Consider the following 10,007-nt stretch of genomic DNA (forward strand, 5'->3'; position numbering starts at 1 on the left):
GGAGTGTAGGAGGAGACACTTTGGGACACAAGGGAAGAGTGATACGCTGGAAGGAAAATACCGGATGTGCCTGTCTTTCTGTCTTTCTTCCTTACCCAACCTTGGCTCCGTGTGTTTCCCTGTTGGGATTAACCCCATGTTGGCCTTGCTGAACTTCCTCTTTCAACAGCTGCTACCTGACCAACTGGTAGACATCAGCCTCAGCCCTAACAAGATCCTGTTCACTTGGTTCTGGTGCTTCTCTCCCACAATACTAGGTCCTTGTGGCCATTGTGTTCAGCTGAGGCGGGCAGAGTTATAATGTCCCCCTGCCCTTCTAGATACTATCTGGAGTGCATTGTTCTGTCTTGAACATGTTGTTGCTGTTTGAAACTGAGCTCCTTTCCAGAATCTTAAGAGAAGGGGAATGACAATGTGACAGATTTTTAGCTGGATCTGCTCAAGTTACCCCAAGAAGGTGTCCTCATTGCGAGATCACGTATGGAGACCCTTTGCTGTGTCCCAGAGGGATTGAAAGAAGGAGGTACCTTTGAGATGCCATGTGACGGACAGGAAAGGTTCCCCAGATGACAGGTACATGGGTCCTCCAAGAAGGACCATCAAAAGTATGTTCTGACTTGTAGAAATAAATGGGGTTTCCCTGAAAGGGTGCATCAGCATAAAATCTTTACAGGACTTCATATCTGGCTCCCAGCCCTCTTCCAGACTGTAGTCTAGGCAGTTTGTCCTGGTTGCACACCACCCCTTATCCTGAGCCCTGTCTGAAAGGACTGAGTAGCTGCATTTCATTTTCTGGCTGGCTCAGGGACCCAGGAGGGCTTGGATTGGAGGTACCCTTAGGAAGCTGACACTTGGAAAATGACCTCTGGACTCTAGCAAAGATACCCTCTCTTCCTACAAGGTATGAAAGTAGCAGATTCCAGACTCTGAAACAATGGATGCCTTGGTGGTAACTAGGATATACTGTCATCTGATGACCTAAGGCCTCCCTGGTGCCTTGATCCTATGTAGCACTCTGAGATTTTGCCCAACCACAGCAGAGGTAGTCGCAAGAGTAACTAAGATTGAATTTCCACAAGTCGAATGGAATGGGGAACCAGAGCCAGTTGGTTGATTTGAAGAAAGTCAAGATATTTCTCATGCACTTTGGTTTGTAGAGTGACATGAACATGGGTTACTTGCAAATAAATTCAAGAGCTGAGAGGTTAAATAACAAGTCCAAGCCCACACAGCTAATAAGCAGCAAAGCTAAAAATTGAATATACTTTTCCTTCCACAACCCAGACTTTTCCCATTTTAACTTGCTGCCTCTTGGGCATAATGAGAATGATATTCTTCTTTTCTGAAATTACTGCCAGGCGATCCATGTATAGTTAACCAAGACTGCCAGCGTTGCTTTCTAAATCCTTCTCAAAACTTTCTGTGTTCTCCACACTGACTGCCAACAAGCTAGGCCATTAACTCCTACTTAAACATTTGTAACCATTTCTTAACTAGTCTCCTTGCATTTACTCTTCTTCCCATTCCAATCCGCATTCCAAATACAATCCAGAGTGATCTCAAAATAGAAAGCTGATCAAGGGGCACCTGGGTGGCTGCCTTCAGCTCAGGTTACCCATCTCAGGGTCCTGGAATCCAGCCCCACATCCAGTTCCCTGCTCAGTGGGGAGTCTGCTTCTCCCTCTGCCCCTACCCCCACTCACATGCTCTCTCTCAAATAAATAAATAAAATCTTTGCAAAAAAAAAAAAAAAGCTGATCGTATTTACATCCTATCTAAAACCCCTCACTGGTTTTATGATGTTTTAGGATTTGACTCCAGATCCCTAACCTGGCTACATACCTCTGCAGCTTTGCAGCTTCATCTCCTGTTGTCATTCCCAGCCCTGTGCTTCAGCCACAGGGCCTTTGCATATGCTGTTCCAAACACTTGGAACAATCTCCTGCATTCTTTCCCTATCCTTCCAGATCTTGTGTCAAATTCCATTTTCTCAGTGAAAGCTTCTGTGATTCCTACAGGTCAGTTCTCTTGGTTTCTGATATTGTAATATTTAGTAATTTAGCTTCACAGCACTTAACACAGGTTATACTTAATTTTTAGTTTTTGTTTTTGCTAGATTAACATCTATCACTCTTATTAGATTATAGTTCCAAGAGAAAAGGGACAATATCTAGTGAACAAACTAGCTTGTGGACTGACACATAATAGGTGTTCAATAAATACCTGTTCAATGAATGAACAAACTTTAAGAAGATAAGTAGAAACCAAAGCAGGGGCAAAGGACAGGGTTATGATCATCTATGGTTCTGAGTTTCTTCTTCTTTTTTTTTTAAGATTTTATTTATTTATTCATGACAGACACAGAGAGAAAGGCAGAGACATAGGCAGAGGGAGAAGTAGACTCCCTGCTGAGCAGTGAGCCTGATGTGGGACTCAATCCTAGGACCTTGGGATCACGACCTGAGCCAAAGGCAGACAGACACTCAACCACTGAGCCACCCAGGTGCCTGGTTCTGGGTTTATTCTGATGGCCTTTCTTACACAGAGGGAATTATGGAAAATAGAGAAAGGCATTTCAATATTGTTTTAAAAATAAGTGAGTGGGGAGGTGATATTTTATAACTAGGGCATTGATATATAGCTCAAGTATATTAATGTCTGTATTGGAAAAATACTCTAGGACAGCCTGTGACTGGCTTCATCTGGTCCACACTCACTTCCAGGAAAACTGAATCACAAACTGTGAGACAGAAGAAGGAGAAATATTCCAAATGAGCTACTGGAACAGTACAAACTGTGATTAACTTTGTCTCATTGCTACCTCACACAATTAAATGCTACTTGTACTGATTACAAAAGGAATGAACATTTCTATTGTTAATTTAATTTTCTCCCAACTGGAGACTAAAACAGGCTTGCTGGATAGTAAAGTGGTTTTTTTTTTTTTTTTTAAATTCCAGAAGATAAAATAAAATAAAATAAAATAAAATAAAATAAAATTCCAGAATCAAGGTATAACTTCTTTAGGGCTTGACCAAAGGCTTCCTATACCTGAGGAAGAAGAGAAGACACAGAGAGAAAGGCAGAGACATAGGCAGAGGGAGAAGTAGACTCCTTGAATGACTCATATCTTTGGCTGGATGCAAAAGATATGGGCTGTTTGTTCTCGTCTCATAAAATTTGTGGGTGTTTTTCTTTCAAGGTTCCCTTTGCTTTATGGAATAGATAATAGATGAAAAATCTATATATCTTGCCTGTCTTCTCCACACAATTCTGTTATTTAGCTGGAGATATATTTCTATGAAAAAAAAAGTTTACCCTGATGTGTTAAAAATGTAGCCAGATTTGTTTTAAGATTTTATTTATTTATTCATGAGAGACACACAGAGAGTGGCAGAGACATAGGCAGAGGGAGAAGCAGCCTCCTCACAGGGAGCCTGATGTGGTACTCGATCCCAGGACCCCAGGATCACGACCTGAGCCAAAGGAAGACGCTCAACCGCTGAGCCACCCAGGTGTCCCCAGCCGGATTTGTTTTAATCGGTAGGTCAGCAGGCATGGACATGGCTGTCATGAAGGAAGAATTTATACTCACACGTCCCTAGAAATAGGAGGCACACCACACCACACAGGACCACATGGGGAAGGGCCAGGGGTGGTCAGGAGTGGGAGAGAGAAGAGCATGGCCCTGAACCTTTATTGGAATCCTCTTAGGAAGGAACCAGCAAAGAAGGGTAGGTACACTGAGGATTGGATGGTCTGAATAATTTGGGTGGACTCTGGGCTATAGGGGTGGTCTCTAGTTGTCCAGTAAGGGGCACTGGGGTGGTTTAAGGCAAGAGGAATACAACTTGGTATGGGAGAGTTTGATAAAGGAGATGGTTGAGGGTGTGGCCTCTGGATTGGTTGATTTATATATCAAGGGCACATTTGCAAGGGAGTCATTCATTCGCTATCTCTAGGATTTGGCTAACCCCAGGAGGAACCGTCTCTCTGGCATCAAGAATACAGAAAATAAGAAAATATTTTATATAGTCAACACACTTTAGGGTCAGCCAACTAACTGGGGCTTTCTTGGGTTTCCTCAGTGTTTCTTCAGCTTGCTTCTTCTTCTCTCTCTTTTCCTCCCTGTCCCCTTGCCCTTTTATCCTAATGACTATTTATTGAGGACCTACTGCTTGTGTGTCAGGCACTGTGTCTGGAACTACAGAAGCCAACTGTGTACAAGCACAGTTTCTGTCCTCAGCAAGCTCACGGTCTGGTGGCAAAGGTGGACCTCAGACCCGTGGAATTTTAGGGATCTTTTCTGACTCGTTTTTAAAATGTTTTTCTCTCTCCTTTCTGGTATTGTCGTGTCTACTTCTGACTTTCCCTTCTCTTCTGTTTTCTGGGTTATCTTTTACTCGAGAACTGCAGTAAATAAAAGGAAGGGGGGTCCGACTGAGTCTTGCGGGTCTCCTACCTATGAGGTGGTGGGCTTTAGTAATAAGACTTGTACTTCCTTACAATAACCGCGGAGCTTTGTTGCAGATGACCATGCTGGCCACAATCCGCTGGGTGAGAGGGCCCTTACTCTTCCTTATTCCATTTCATCTGGAAAATGTGTAATGCTTTATTCTCCAAGGATGTCAAGCAAAGGAGTTATTACAGAGGGAAAGTAACATATCACAGGGAATACCTACATCTCCCCCTCTTTGACACTCATGTACTTTGGCCACTTGCAAGGCAAGGTTGTTAAAGGATGAAGGAAGATGGTGTACAAGATTGACTGGCACATGGGAACACTGATTGGTGGCAACTGTTTTCAGAACCAGTGCGCTTTCTCAGCAACACCTGATCTATCTTGCTGTGAACCAGAGCCGGTTTGACTCAAGAGCCCTGATATTTTTGTTTGGGGGTAGTAAATTCTCTTAGTCTTCGTGTGCCTCAAAGTTTGACCTCACTCTTGAATGACAGTTTAGCTGAATAAAAATTTTAGGTTGTCATCTGTTTTCCCTAAGCATTTCCAGTATCTGTGGCCACTGCAGAGAAGCCTATGATCTTCACTGATCATTCCTACAATCTGCATCTTCTCTCTGGTAGCTTAATAGACTTTCTTTTATCCCTGATGTTCTGCAGTATCATTTTTATAAGTTGAAGTGTAGGCTTAGTTTTATTTTTCCTTCTTGTATTATAAAGTACAAAATCTATCTGAATTACCCAACAATGCTGGGTAATTTCCAATTGTCATCACCTTAAACATTGCCTCACTACCATTCCCAATCCAGTGTCTTCTTCTGGAGCAGAACTTGTATGTATTTGGGGGTCTTTTGATCTATTATCCACATCTCTTAACTGTCTCTGGGATGCATCCTGGGCAAAAGATGCAATGATGTTTTCCAGTTTAGAAATCCTCTCTTCACCTGTGTCCAGCCTAGAGTTTATCTTGTATGTTGAGTTTCAAACTTCATTGACTACAGTTTTCCTTCCAAGAGTTTCATTTTTTTTATTTTATTTTTTTTAAAAAGATTATATTCATTCATGAAAGACACAGAGAGAGAAGCAGAGACACAGGCAGAAGGAGAAGCAGGCCCCATGCAGGGAGCCCGATGTGGGACTTGATCCCAGGACTCCAGGATCACACCCTGGGCCAAAAGCAGGCGCTAAATAAACCACTGAGCCACCCAGGGATCCCCCTTCCAAGAGTTTCAATTGGCAACTTTGTGTGCCTAATTATTCCTGCTTTTCTTCTGCCTGTTTTGGATTTATAATTTTTTCCTTTTAATGGATATTTTTCATTTATTTGCCTCTTTTAAAACATCCTAAGCACATACAATACCTTTTCCAGAGAGCTTCATCAAATTCCCATGGCACAGAGGTAACATTGAAAGACAACAAGAGTCCAGACAATGGGCGTCTCCGTGGGAACCAGTGGAGACTTTTGAAGACCTGAGCTTCTTTATTATTTTTTTTAAAGATTTTATTTATTTATTCATGATAGACAGAGAGAGAGAGAGAGAGAGGCAGAGACACAGGAGGAGGGAGAAGCAGGCTCCATGCAGGGAGCCCTACGTGGGACTCGATCCCAGGACTCCAGGATCGCGCCCTGGGCCAAAGGCAGGTGCTAAACCTCTGAGCCACCCAGGGATCCCCGTTGAAGCTTCTTTAAGTATTTAGCTCTGAGGAAGACCTCTAGTTCCCTTTTAGCCTGTCATGGAGGCAGGTCTTGGATTGTGAGGAAGGGCATTAAGCGACCTAATGCCTAAAATAGACTTTCTCACTGATCCAGTGCAGTGGAATTTAGAGTCTAATTTATTTTCATAGACAAAATATAGAAGTGGGTCATTTCTTGAAAAAAAGAAAAAACAAGGTTACGGTTGCCACGTTAGACCTACCTACATGTGCCTCCTTTAAGAAAACAAATATGAAAGTATAATTTATGTACATTTTATCACCTGTCTTTTTTTCACTAGACGTTATATTGCGAGCTTCTTTCCACCCTTACATATTGTCTTTCACTTGTGTTAACTTCATCTTGGTCATTACTCAGATTAATTGCTCCTTCATTTATCCCATTTTTTTTTTTATCTGATTGTCTTCGTTTCTTTAGCGAACTTACGTGTGAGCACCCTAACTTTGCCCTCTGGAGGGAAGCTGGAGCGTGTGCTCCTTCAGGCCTGCCTGTTGCCATAGAGACAGAGCCCGGGTGCTGCTGGGGAAGAGGAAGGTGTAAGACTTAAAAGTCTGTAAGTAGGGAGAGTGCCAGCCAGGGTATGGAGAGGAAACCACGTGTGGGTCAGGAGCTCACAGGAAACCATCCAGAAGCTGTCAAGATGTCTGAGTCCCTGAAATGCTCCTCCAGGCTGGCTTGTATTGAGGAAAGGGCCTTCTCCTGTGCGGTGACATAGCAGCAGATGGATTCGATCAGTCTGTCTCATGCAGTGGAGAGCAATGAGGAAGAACATCTGGGCTGGGTCAGGGCTGATGCTCACATGAGAAGAAAGAGACAAAGCTTCTCTTCCAATTTGCCTCCACCACAGCGACGAAGGGGGAACTTCTGAGAAGTGACCTTGTGGCCAGTGGACAGCAGCTCGTGATTATTGGAGGAGAGAAAGAATTGGTGATTCCAGGTGGACACTAAGGATGGCAGGTTTACAGTTGCACATAAAGACCCATTGGGGCCTTCCAGAGACAATCAGGGGACAGATTTGGGAAGAGAGACACTGAAGCTCTGCTCGTGAGTAGGTGACACCTCAAAGTGTTATGATTTGGGCATTAATACAGGTGTACCATTTTTTAGACTTTAGACTATTAGATGGAGCTCATTTGGGGGCTTTCATCAGTGGTTATTTTGAACCCTAGGGCATCTGTAGCACATCTGTACAAAGTAATTTTCTCAGCCTTTGGTTGGGATGTTGAGACTGATTATGGTACACATACCCCAAAAGGGTATGAAAAGGTTTACTACTCACTGGGGAGAATAGGGTGTCTCCCAAGCAGGTCTCAAAATGGTTTGAGAGAGCAGGGAAAAGAGACTGGCTTGAGGGTATTTTTATTATGTTTGGGGTAAGGCCAGGTAGGGATTCCATGTGTGTGTGTTTGAACTTCCTGCTGGTGCCAAAGTGGGGAGCACCACACTTTCTTATCAGTTTGCCATGATGTGGGATGCAAGGGGAAGAGGAAGATGTAAGACTTAAAAGCTATCAGAATATATATTTTAAAAAAAGAATCAGGCTCTTATTATATAGCATATGACCTTGTTGACATATTTATCTCGATGCAAACTAGTTGAAGCGGATGTTGATGTTTTGACATAACATACTTTCATGCAGACAAAATGGCAAGCCATTAAAGTTGAGCTTTCTTTTTAAAACAGGATTGAGCCATATGCACAAAATACACTACACTCTAACCCACCCCATCCCTGAGCCTTGCTCCATCCTACATTCTTTTCTTTTTGATCTGCTCCCAGGATAGTGCTCTTGCTTCTGCTTTCAGTAACAATGATAGTGATGCCTCCATGATCTGTAGTAGGTTCTCGTTTATGTCCCCCGGTCAGGAGGGCAGGCTGGCTGGGCAGCATCCAGGAAGTTGCATAGAGGGTATATTAAATGAGAAAAAAAATGTATCACTGTGCAGGAATTAATGCAATAGTCACATCTGGTTGGGATTGCAGAACATTTGCTCACAAAAGTCATTTGTTCCACTTTGATGGATTCAACCAAATAAAATCATGCATTATTGGCTCTAGCATGCTGCACAGGGCTGTAATGCCAGGCTATGTTAGCCTAGGGAAAATTCTACCTGTGGTAAATGAAGATCACAGAAGTCCTATTGCTCAAGTTCTTATTGTTGCAATTCATGCTTATGTAAACGCTGAGTAGCAAGATTCTTGAAGCTCTATCTGTATCTTCTAATGATGCTTATCAGCACACCTGAGAGGCGGTGAAAAGAAAATTGCCAAACACGGAAGTAATGCAAACAGACTCTCATGAAAGGGAATCCGGGACCCCTGTCAGGCTCAGCAAAACCACAGACTCAACTTCAGTGGTGTTTCTGGGTTTTGATAGGATGTAAGGGAGAGACATCTCACACAGTGGAGCCCTGTTTGGCGTGTGATCCTCTCCGGGGACCCAATCCTGGGGAATTACCAAACTGCTTCACTAGGAGCCAGCTGTCTCCTACTCCCTAGAGGGAATCCTAGGAAGAAACTTTATAAGGAGTATCAAGAGGAGGGAGATTATATAAAACAGTCTCTTGGCTGGGCAGGCACTAAACCTTGAGATGGGCAAGGAGAATCATATTAGACCCTTTGTCTCCCTGTATATGTCCATTCTGCATATGCACCTGTGTCAACACTAGCCAGATCAAGAAATAGAATATTATGTTCCTTCCAGTCACAGCTTCCCAATGCTATGACTAATAATGTTGTAGATGACTTCTGACTGATTTTTATACACTCTTTTGTATTTGGCTTCTTTCACAGAACATTATGCTGTAAGAGTCATCCATGCTGTTGGGCATAGCAAGAGTGCATTTGCTCTCAGTATTGTATGGCTACATTGCCATTTACCTCTCCTGATGTGGATGATCATTTGGCTGTTGACAGTTTGGGGATATTATAAATAGTGTTGCTATGAATGTTCCTATACATATGCAGTGAACACATATGTGCATTTATGTTGGGCAATGTATCAGGAGTGCATTTACTAGGCCATATGGTATGTGTATGTTCGGTTTTACTACGTTATACCAAAGGATTTTCCAAAATGGATCATGAGAGTTGTAGCTGCTTTTCATCCTCAGGAAAATTTAGTATTGTTAGTCTCATTCTAGTTGGTACTTTTAGGGTATATTCCTCTGAAAATTTGTGAGGCTGAACACCACATTATATGTATATATGTTCATTGTTTATTTGACTATCTTCTGGGAAGTTCAAGACTTTGCCCATTTTTCTATTGGGCAGTCTGGCTTTTAAAAAAATGATTTTAAGGGGTTATTTATATACTCTTGGATACAAGTCCTTTGTCAGATTTCATATATTCAAATAGCTTCTACTCTGGTTAATTTTTCCACTCTTTTAGTGGTATCCTTTGATGAATAGAATTTCTTAATTTTAAGGAAGTCCAATTTATCAAATTGTTCTTGATGATTAATGCTTGTTATGTCCTGTTTTAAGTCCAAAAAATAGTATCCTAAATGTTCAACTAGAAGCTTAGTAGTTTTACCTTTCACATTTAGGCCTATGATGCATCTTGAAATATTTCTGTGTGGTGTGATGTTAATTTTATTATACATTACATATATATATAATGTAAATATATATATATTTTATAAATGTGCCCCCAACATTTATGGGGCCCAGGCCAAGCATATAATGGATATATACATATGTCTAAATATTTGTAAGTTATAAATTAAGCTGACAAACTGTTACATGAAATATAATTCTTCTACCTCAACAGATCTACTTTTATAATGTCAAACTTGAAAAATATGTTCATAATCATGTTTTTATGTGATTGATA

Source organism: Canis lupus, chromosome 14, assembly GCF_011100685.1.
Source record: "Canis lupus familiaris isolate Mischka breed German Shepherd chromosome 14, alternate assembly UU_Cfam_GSD_1.0, whole genome shotgun sequence".
NCBI lineage: Eukaryota > Metazoa > Chordata > Mammalia > Carnivora > Canidae > Canis > Canis lupus.